General features: G+C 46.3%; 1 protein-coding gene across 5 annotated transcripts in view; it reads right to left on the minus strand.

Annotated features, from left to right (window-relative positions):
- The window catches only part of LOC140393256 (cyclin-dependent kinase 2-like), a 121,907-nt gene that overhangs the window by 63,881 nt on the left and 47,390 nt on the right, over positions 1 to 10,636 (minus strand). The window contains exons 4-5 of one of the 5 annotated variants that reach the window (XR_011935563.1): positions 10,487 to 10,609; positions 10,173 to 10,325 (exon numbers count right to left, since the gene is read on the minus strand). The exons of the other annotated variants lie outside the window; for them this stretch is intronic. The gene's annotated coding sequence lies outside the window, so the exon portion shown is untranslated. Of the gene's footprint in view, positions 1 to 10,172; positions 10,326 to 10,486; positions 10,610 to 10,636 lie in introns of those variants that run through there. 5 annotated transcript variants of the gene reach the window in all.

A 10,636-nucleotide genomic window follows, 5' to 3' on the forward strand; every position in this document is an offset into this window, starting at 1 on the left:
CACGTTACAGTTGTATTAGACTTTGGTTCGGCCACATTTGGAATACTGCGTGCAGTTCTGGTCGCCACATTACCAAAAGGATGTGGATGCTTTGGAGAGGGTGCAGAGGAGGTTCACCAGGATGTTGCCTGGTATGGAGGGCGCTAGATATGAAGAGAGGTTGAGTAGATTAGGATTATTTTCATTAGAAAGTCGGAGGTTGAGGGGGGACCTCATTGAGGTCTACAAAATCATGAGAGGTATAGACAGGGTGGATAACAAGAAGCTTTTTCCCCAGAGTGGGGGACTCAGTTACATTTGTGCAGGTACCCTGGGATTTTCCACAACTCATACATCCTTAGGTCACTTCCAGGTGCCTCATAAATTCAAACGGCCTCAATTAATACAGTAATAGCCATGTCAGTCGACTGATGAGCCTTTACAACCAGTGACATCAAGAGAAATTTCAGCATTCGGCCTTGCATGTTCAACCCTCACGATTCACTAGGCCCTATTCATTGGAAATTTCCGCGGCAATCATATCTGTGCTCTGGGAATTGACAGTCGCCACAACAGTGCACACGCTGCATCAAAATACTTGATGCAGGGGTGGTAACCCTTACATGGACATAGAAATGTGCACATAGTTGAAGAGAACATCATGCCCCCTGGTCTTGTGTTTTCACACTGCCAATGAAGGTTTCTCATTTGGATAGACAATTACAGCTACCCCTTCAAGGCTAGTGAGGACGCCTAACTCCGTGCTGACTTGTAAAGAATACGGTTGCTAATGCATTTTGCCGATACTTCAGTAACGAGTTTGACACAACTACCTGACACAACACAAGGGTAGAGTAACTATGACAAGTCAGCTGCACATTAAATGTTGAGGCTCACAAAGGGATTTGAACAGAGTGCGAGCATGGATCGCTCCGGCACAAGAGGGCAGCAAGAGGGTAGAATAAAAGGGAGTCACTTTAGAACAGAGATGAGGAGAAATTTCTTCAGCCAGAGAGTGGTGGGTCTGTGGAATTCATTGCCACAGAGGGCGGTGGAGGCCGGGACGTTGAGTGTCTTTAAGACAGAAGTTGATACATTCTTGATTTCGCGAGGAATTAAGGGCTATGGAGAGAGAGCGGGTAAATGGAGTTGAAATCAGCCATGATTGAATGGTGGAGTGGACTCGATGGGCCAAATGGCCTTACTTCCGTCCTATGTCTTATGGTCTTATATATGCATATGCACAACACTTTCTAATATCGACAATATTCTCATGAACAAATGTATTTACAAAGGTGCATGATATTAACAGTGATTGAACACTTGTGACCCAGAAGTGATTGCAAAGCTTAATTTTTCTCACCCTATCACTATGTTGCGAATGACCTCAACAGAGGTGGAGGCAACCCGCTGACTGGTATTCCCTGTTGTCTCTGATGACTTTAGCACGGTCCTCAAGAGGTTTGAGAGAAGGAGGGCCTGGCCTGTTTTGGGTGTCCAGCTGTAGGGCAGGTGCATCCTCCTCGACCTGTACAGCTGGAAGTGATGGGGTCACAGGCAGAGGGCATTGGGATCAGCTGATCTCTCAGTCACTTGGGTGGATGGCTCTGGGATCTCCAGCTGCTGGTCCCCTCCCCTTGGGTCCCCAAGGATTCCTACCTGACACTCCAAGAATGGGAACCTGGTGCCCCACCCCTTCTCGTCTAGCGATTGATAGATCCCACTGATGCCTATAGCGATGGAATGCAGGTCTGAACGCAAATCTGCTGGACCAAGGTCTCCAAGGCAGTTACCATCGTTTTCATGGAGACCTTGAGGCACTTGCATGTCGATTCACATCAGACAGGACTCCTCAATCCTTTGCTCTAGTCTGTTGACAGCCTACTGCAATGCTAAATGATTTTCCACCACCCGTCATTGCATTTTTAGCAACTGTGATATGGATGTCCACTGAGTGCCAGAGACCTGAGCTGTCATTATCTCAGACTGCTGTGGGGACCTGACTGTGAAGCGTTCCCCAGATGACGACCCCAGGCCTACTATATAACTTGGAGCCACCAGGCTATGTGGTTCTGAGCTGGTGGAGGGTGCAGGTGAGGGCTCCTCAATTACTGCGTTGGAAATGGCCTGGGCGTATGTAGGGTCTAGAGGTGTGAATGGACCTGCTGGTGCCAGAGAGAGAGAAAGAAAGAGAGAGAGAGCTCCAAATACACTTCCTGGTGCTCACAGAGTGTTTCTCCAACTTTTTGTACTGCTAACCAATGCTCTAAGAAAAAGCATATCTTGTTTGGACACATATGGTTCATCCTGCTTACCCCCTTGTTTAGACAAATGATGGCCTCCATAAATGGTGGGCAGTGTTTTGAGCTGGAAGAGAAAAGTCACTGGTTCAAACCTAGATCAATATTTGATTCTCAGGTGAAAGGATAATCTCTGATCCCATGGTCTAATGGATTGTTGGCAGAGGTAACTGTAACTCCCCAAAATATGTGGGTTTGGGTCATACGAGGTATAAAAGGTCAAATCCAAACTGCACTAAACTTGTTCACTTCGGACTTTAATGGTGATCCAAGGACAGTGATGGTAACCAATCAGCCCCAAGGAGGTTTGCCACTCATTTACATAAAGCGGTGTATCTCAGATTTATCTTTCAGGCTAGCTAATCAGATTTCCCATATATCGAGGAAACATGGCAACTGAAGGGCGAAGAACTGCTGCATGCAAGGAGTAATTGCTTTTTCCGCACTGCTTTTGGACTTGGATTACGGCCTGCTGGGAGTCCATAAATCTGCAGACATTGACACTGACAACTGCGAGACATTCATCTGCAGCTATGACAGTCTGCAGGTTGACTGTTTGGAGGGGCATTGGATGAGAGCAGAAATGGAAAGCGAAGCTGGTGAGAACAGGGCCCCACAGTAAAGACGCCGTGAATGCTGCACCTTTTCAGCCTACTGTCTTCCTCTGCAGCAAATCTATCAGACAGTCCCATGCCAGAAAGGGGCTCCTGAGTCACAGAAGGTAATGTTTAGTTGACCAATACGATGAAGACTATCATCTCACAAGGCAGAAGGCTACCAAAAATATGTTCTTCATTAGGATAAAGTGGAACCGGCTCCCACACAAGTCGTGTCTCACTCTAAGCAAAAGTGTTTCCCACTTCAAAGGACTAGATCTTTACCACTGATTTCCCACATCACACTGCAACTTTCCTAATCACCTTGTTCCCACACCAACTCACAAACTCTATCCTCATCAGCTTGAAACCCAAGTGCTCCTGGGCTCTGCCAATTCGGAAATATTTCCTGCCCAGTAGGGGGATAAACCTGTCAATTAGGCGGTCTTCCAGGAGGTAAACCTTAAAAGAAAACATGTACATAGTAGAATTAAAACTCCAGAACTACTCCTCCGCTGACTGATAACACAGCTCCAGTAAATAATAAAGCCAGAGAACCATAAAATCCCTCCAGTGCAGAAAGTGACCATGCGGCACCATCGAGTCTGCATCCCCCTCTGAAAGAGCAGCGTACCTAGTCCCACTCCCCTTCCCTATTCCCGTAAACTCTCCTAACCGTTGGATACCAAGGGGCAATTTAGCATGGCAATCCACCGAACCTGCATATCATTGAACTGTGGGAGGAAACCCATGCAGAAACGGGGAGAACGTGCCAACTCCACAGAGTCACCCAAGGTCGGAATCGAACCCGGGTCTCTGGCATAGTGAGTCAGCAGTGCTAACCACTGTACCAGCATGCTGCCGCATCAGTAAGATCTTGGAAAAAATATTGAACAGGCACTCCAAAAGGGTTTTGAGTTAATTAAGGAGAGAGCCAGGGCAGATTTGTTAAAGACAGATCACGCTTGACTGATCTAATTGAAATTTTTGATGACATAATAGAGATGGTTGACGAAGGGAAACGTGGTAGATGTTGCCTTTGTGGATTTTAATAAGTCTGGGCTCACGTGTGAATGGCTATTTGGGAAATGGCAGGCTTATAGTAAACAGCAAACAATAAATCAAAACCAGGCAGAAAATGGTTAGGGTGAGAAGTTATAATAGAACATTACAGCGCAGTACAGGCCCTTCGGCCCTCGATGTTGCGCCGATCTGTGAAACCACTTTAAAGCCCATCTACACTATTCCCTTATCGTCCATATGTCTATCCAATGACCATTTGAATGCCCTTAGTGTTGGTGAGTCCACTACTGTTGCAGGCAGGGCATTCCACACCCTTACTAGTCTCTGAGTAAAGAACCTACCTCTGACATCTGTCTTATAATCTATCTCCCCTCAATTTAAAGCTATGTCCCCTCGTGCTAGACATCACCATCCGAGGAAAAAGGCTCTCACTGTCCACCCTAAACAATCCTCTGATCATCTTGTATGCCTCAATTAAGTCACCTCTTAACCTTCTTCTCTCTAACGAAAACAGCCTCAAGTCCCTCAGCCTTCCCTCATAAGATCTTCCCTCCATACCAGGCAACATTCTGGTAAATCTCCTCTGCCTTCTTTCCAATGCTTCCACATCCTTCCTATAATGCGGCGACCAGAATTGCAAGCAATACTCCAAATGCGGCCGCACCAGTTTTGTACAGCTGCAACATGACCTCATGGCTCTGAAACTCGATCTCTCTACCAATAAAACCTAACACATTGTACGCCTTCTTAGCAACCCTCTCAACCTGGGTGGCAACTTTCAGGGATCTATGTACATGGACACCGAGATCTCTCTGCTCATCCACACTGCCAAGAATCTTACCATTAGCCCAGTACTCGGTCTTCCTGTTATTCCTTCCAAAATGAATCACCTCACACTTTTCTGCATTAAACTCTATTTGCCACCTTCAGCCCAGCGCTGCAGCTTGTCTATGTCCCTCTGTAACTTGTAACATCCTTCCGCACTGTCCACAACTCCACCGACTTTAGCGTCATCTTCAAATTTACTCACCCATCCTTCCACGCCCTCCTCCCGGTCATTTATAAAAATGACAAACAGCAGTGGCCTCAAAACAGATCCTTGTGGTACACCACTAGTAACTGGACTCCAGTCTGAACATTTCCCACCCTTGGTCTTCTTCCAGCTAGCCAATTTCTGAGCCAAACTGCTAAATCACCCTGAATCCCATGCCTCCGTATTTTCTGTAGTAGCCTACCGTGGGGAACCTTATCAAACGCTTTACTGAAACCCATATACACCACATCAACTGCTTTACCCTCATCCACTTGTTTGGTCACCTTCTCAAAGAACTCAATAAGGTTTGTGAGGCACGACCTACCCTTCACAAAACCGTGTTGACTATCTCTAATCAAATTATTCCTTTCCAGATGATTATACATCCTATCTCTTATAAACCTTTCCAAGATTTTGCCCACAACAGAAGTAAGGCTCACTGGTCTATAGTTACCGGGGTTGTCTCTACTCCCCTTCTTGAACAAGGGGACAACATTTGCTATCCTCCAGTCTTCTGGCACTATTCCTGTGGACAAAGATGACTTAAAGATCAAAACCAAAGGCTCAGCAATCTCCTCCCTAGCTTCCCAGAGAATCCTAGGATAAATCCCATCCGGCCCAGGGGACCTATCTGTTTTCACACTTTCCAGAATTGCTAACACCTCCTCCTTATGAACCTCAAGCCCTTCTAGTCTAGCAGCCTGAATCTCAGTATTCTCCTCGACAACATTGTCTTTTGCCTGTGTGAATACTGATGAAAAATATTCATTTAGCACCTCTCCTATCTCCTCGGACTCCAAGCACAACTTCCCACTACTGTCCTTGACTGGCCCTACTCTTACCCTAGTCATTTTTGTTTATTCCTGACATATCTATAGAAAGCTTTAGGATTATTCTTGATCCTACCTGCCAAAGACTTCTCATGTCCCCTCCTGGCTCTTCTTAGCTCTCTCTTTAGGTCCTTCCTAGCTAACTTGTAACTCTCGAGCGCCCTAACTGAACCTTCATGTCTCATCTTTACATAAGCCTCCTTCTTCCTCTTGACAAGTGTTTTGACTGCTTTAGTAAACCACGGTTCTCTTGCTCGACCACTTCCTCCCTGCCTGACAGGTACATACTTATCAAGGACACGCAGTAGCTGTTCCTTGAACAAGTTCCACATTTCCATTGTGCCCATGCCCTGCAACTTTCCTCTCCATCCGATGCATCCGAAGTCTTGCCTCATCGCATCACAATTGCCTTTCCACCAGATATAATTCGTGCCCTGCGGTATATACCTATCCCTTTCCATCACTAAAGTAAACGTAATCGAATTATGGTCACTATACCAAAGAGCTCACCTACCTCCAAATCTAACACCTGTCCTGGTTCATTACCCAGTACCAAATCCAATATGGCCTCGCCTCTCGCTGGCCTATCTACATACTGTGTCAGGAAACCCTCCTGCACACACTGGACAAAAACGGACCCATCTAAAGTACTTGAACTATAGCGTTTCCAGTCAAAATTTGGAGAGTTAAAGTCCCCCATAACAACTACCCTGTTGCTTTCGCTCCGATCCAGAATCATCTTTGCAATCCTTTCCTCTACATCTCCGGATCTTTTCGGAGGCCTATAGAAAACCCTTAACAGGGTGACCTCTCCTTTCCTGTTTCTAACCTCAGCCCATACTACCTCAGTAGACGTGTCCTCATCAAACGTCCTTTCTGCCACCGTAATACTGTCCATGACTAACAATGCCACCCCTCCCCCTCTTTTACCACCTTCCCCGAGCTTACTGAAATATCTGAACCCCGGCACCTTCTACAACCATTCCTGTCCCTGCTCTATCCATGGCTCCAAAATGGCCACAACATCAAAGTCCCAGGTACCAACCCATGCCGCAAGTTCACCCACCTTATTCCGGATGCTCCTGGCATTGAAGAAGACACACTTTAGACCACCTTCCTGCCTGCCGGTACACTCCTGCAACTTTGAAACCTTACTCATGACCTCATTACTCTCAACCCCCTGTATACTGGAGCTACAATTCAGGTTCCCAAGCCCCTGCTGAACGAGTTGAAACCCTCCCGAAGAGCATTAGCAAATTCCCCCCCCCCCCAGGATATTGGTACCCCTCTGGTCCAGGTGTAGGCCATCCTGTTTGTACAGGTCCCACCGACCCCAGAATGAGCCCCAATTATCCAGAAATCTGAAACCCTCCCTCCTGCACCATCCTCTCTCTCCCTATTCCTCGTCTCGCTATCACATGGCACGGGTAACAACCCAGAGATAATAACTCTGTTTGTCCTAGATCTAAGTTTCCACCCTAGCTCCCTGAATTCCTGCCTTATATCCCTATCCCTACCTATGTCGTTGGTGCCTATGTGGACCATGACTTGGGGCTGCTCCCCCTCACCCTTAAGGATCCCGAAAACACGATCCGAGACATCATGCACCCTGGCACCTTGGAGGCAACACACCAATCGCGAGTCTCTCTTGTTCCCACAGAATCTCCAATCTATCCCCCTAACTATGGAGTCTCCAGTGACTAATGCTCCACTCCTCTCCCCCCTTCCCTTCTGAGCAACAGGGACAGACTCTGTGCCAGAGACCTGTACCCCATGGCTTACCCCTGGTAAGTCCCCCCCCCCCAACAGTATCCAAAGTGGTATACTTGTTACTAAGGGGAACGACCACAGGGGATCCCTGTGCTGACTGCTTCCTCCCAGCACCTCTCACTGTCACCCATCTATCTTTATTCTTCGGAGTAACTACATCCCTGAAGCTTCTATCTATGACCACCTCTGCCTCCCGAATGATCTGAAGTTCATCCAGCTCCAGCTCTCTAACGCGGTTTCTGAGGAGATGGAGATGGGCGCACTTCCCACAAATGAAATCAGCAGGGACACTGACAGCGTCCCTCACTTCAAACATTATGCAGAAGGAACACTGCACTACCTTCCCTGCCATCCCCTTTAGATAAAAAAAGAAAAAGAAAGAAAGAGCTTACCTATTATTCACTCCCCTTCTCAGCAAGCACTCACTCAGCAACCTCTGCGCCCCGCACGATAACACCTGAGGGAAAATAAAATTTTAAAAAACTACTTACCAGTCACCAGCCAATCCCTTACCTGCAGGCTGTGACTTCACGGTTCAACTTCTTTCTACTTCTGCCTGCCCTCGAGCCTTCCTCTTGATCTTTACAGCAGTTGTTTTTTTTTGGTTAGAGGAGGGGGTAGGGAAGGAAACACTGAAGAAGTATTTTGGGATTAAATGTCACTTGACAACAGCTCCTCCACAAACCAACTTCAAGTTCGGGTGAGCACAACAGACGTATGCAAATTGACCCCGCAACAGCCAATCAGCAGCTCTGCTCTACTGCCCTCTGCTGGATGCTTGTCTTCACTTGAACAGCTAGGGTATCTTGCTCAGATACACCTTCAAGTTACTTCAACACTATAACTGTCTAATCAACACAAACATTTGTTAATACTAGATATTTAAATACGCAAAGTAATCTGTTATTTTCTGATTTAATATGCACTCAGCTCATTGCACAAGATGGGCAGAATTTAATCCTGCCCCCCCAAAACATAGGAAATCGAGTGCTGTAGGTCAGCTGGCTGTTCGAGCCTACTCCAACCCACAGTATCTTGGTTGATCTGACTGTGCTTTAACTCCATTTTCTTGCAGTCCCCCATAACCCTCGACATCCCGTAGATCAAAGATTTGTCTACTCAGCCTTGAATATACTCAATGACCCAGCCTCCTCTGCTCTTTGGGGTAGACAACTCCAAAGATGAACAACTCTCTGGGCGGCATGGTTGCACAGTGGTTAGCACTGCTGCCTCACAGCTCCAGGGACCCGGGTTCAATTCCAGCATTGGGTGACTGTCTGTGTGGAGTTTGTATGTTCTCCCAGTCTCTACATGGGTTTTCTCCGTAAGCTCCAGTTTCCTCCCACAGTCCAAAGATGTGTAGGTTAGGTGGATTGGCCATACTAAATTGCCCTTCAGTGTCCAAAAGGTTAAGTGGGGTTACTGGGATAGGATGGAGGTGTGGGCTTAAGTAGGGTGCTCTTTCCAAGGGCCGGTGCAGACTCGATGGGCCGAATGTCCTCCTTCTACACTGTAAATTCTATGATTCTGGAAGAAATAGTTCCTCATTTCCATCTTGAATTGGAGACGCTTTGGACTCCAAGGCAGAAGCACGAGTCAGGAAATTCCATAATGCCACACTCGTCTTGGGAAAAAGTGCCCCGAAAGACCGTTTTTGTGCTCCAAGTGCAGCACATCAGGTCCACCACCCGTGTATCGCCACAGGGGCTGGCAACTCAAGTTCTTTAAAGGGTCTGCATCAGTTCTCTGGGATTTTGTTGAGTATTAGGCCTCGAGCTCTGACCTTCACAACCCACCACTCTACCCATTTCCCATCCATACCAAGTCATACCACCACATGGCCCTTTATAGTCTCCATGCCAACTCATGCCCTCCCATCCACCACCCTTTGCCATTATCCCCTCCATGTCAACTCACCCAGTATCCTCCACGGGTAGAACTCAGGTGTCATGTTGAGAGGAAATAAAATAAAGGTCTAAATAAAAGCTATTATAGCCTTTACCATAGCAACAAAAAACACTCCCCAATCATGAAATCCCTTTCATGAAGTCTAGTAGTGGAACGAAGCCAAGTTTTAATAATGATAGTCCTTGGATTAATGTCAATAAACACTATTGTAATGGCTGGAACTGATCTTTTTTTAAACTCTCAGTGACACAAGCAGACGGTTTTAAATTGTATTGAAAGGGCTGGGGATTTAAAGAACTTTGAAGCTTGCCAGTTATACGGATCTTATCCAACCTTCACAAGTCTTTATGTCTCCTCCATAAATTAGTGACTGCCACACTGTGGAAATTGGACGTTTGAACTCACCAGAGTTCAAACAGACCCCATGAAGGGAAAATTCCTCTCCGCATCTAACTTGCCAAGCCCCCTCAGATTCTAAGAGTCTAGGTCCAACATGTTCAACCTTTGCCCATAAGACAAACCTTTCATGCCAGGAATCAACCTAGAGAATCTTCTCTGAACTGCAATACATCTCTTCTTAAATGCGGAGATGAAAACTGTACATAGTATAGGTGAGGACCTGCCAATGCCCTGCACAGGTGTAGCAAGATTTATCTACATTTCTACAGTAATATTTCCCTTGCAATAAAGTCCAACATTTCAATTGCTTCCTAACTACTTGCTGTACCTCGTGTGATCAGGTGAGGAGGGGGTCGAATGGTCCCCTTCTTTTCCCACTGCTCATTTTATTGTAGCAAGGTTTTTCTGAAAAGGATATACTTGCTAATTCCGTTGGACAGGTTTTCTTGAGTTTGACAAGGAGGTTGATTTATTGTACTTCACCCAGCTAAGAAAAAATAATAAAACATGCTTCAACTTGCGCTCACACAAGCGCTCAAAGTTCACACAGAAACACTAACAGATTAATGTGGGGAAGGATAGATTAATCAATTTGAGTCTACGGAAATAAAAAGTGGCAGACAGTCCATATTTGACAACTTGGCTGACCTCAGGATGAATTTGGTAGTCTTGTTTCTTTCGTGCATGCAATGTAAAGATGTAGCCAGTTGATTTGGCTGTCCTTCTGGAGACAGTAGTGCAGGGTTCATTATTTCTTCAAGAAGTCTCTGCCTGCAGAAAGGACATCTGTGAGATGTA

The sequence above is a fragment of the Scyliorhinus torazame genome, chromosome 2, assembly GCF_047496885.1.
Source record: "Scyliorhinus torazame isolate Kashiwa2021f chromosome 2, sScyTor2.1, whole genome shotgun sequence".
NCBI lineage: Eukaryota > Metazoa > Chordata > Chondrichthyes > Carcharhiniformes > Scyliorhinidae > Scyliorhinus > Scyliorhinus torazame.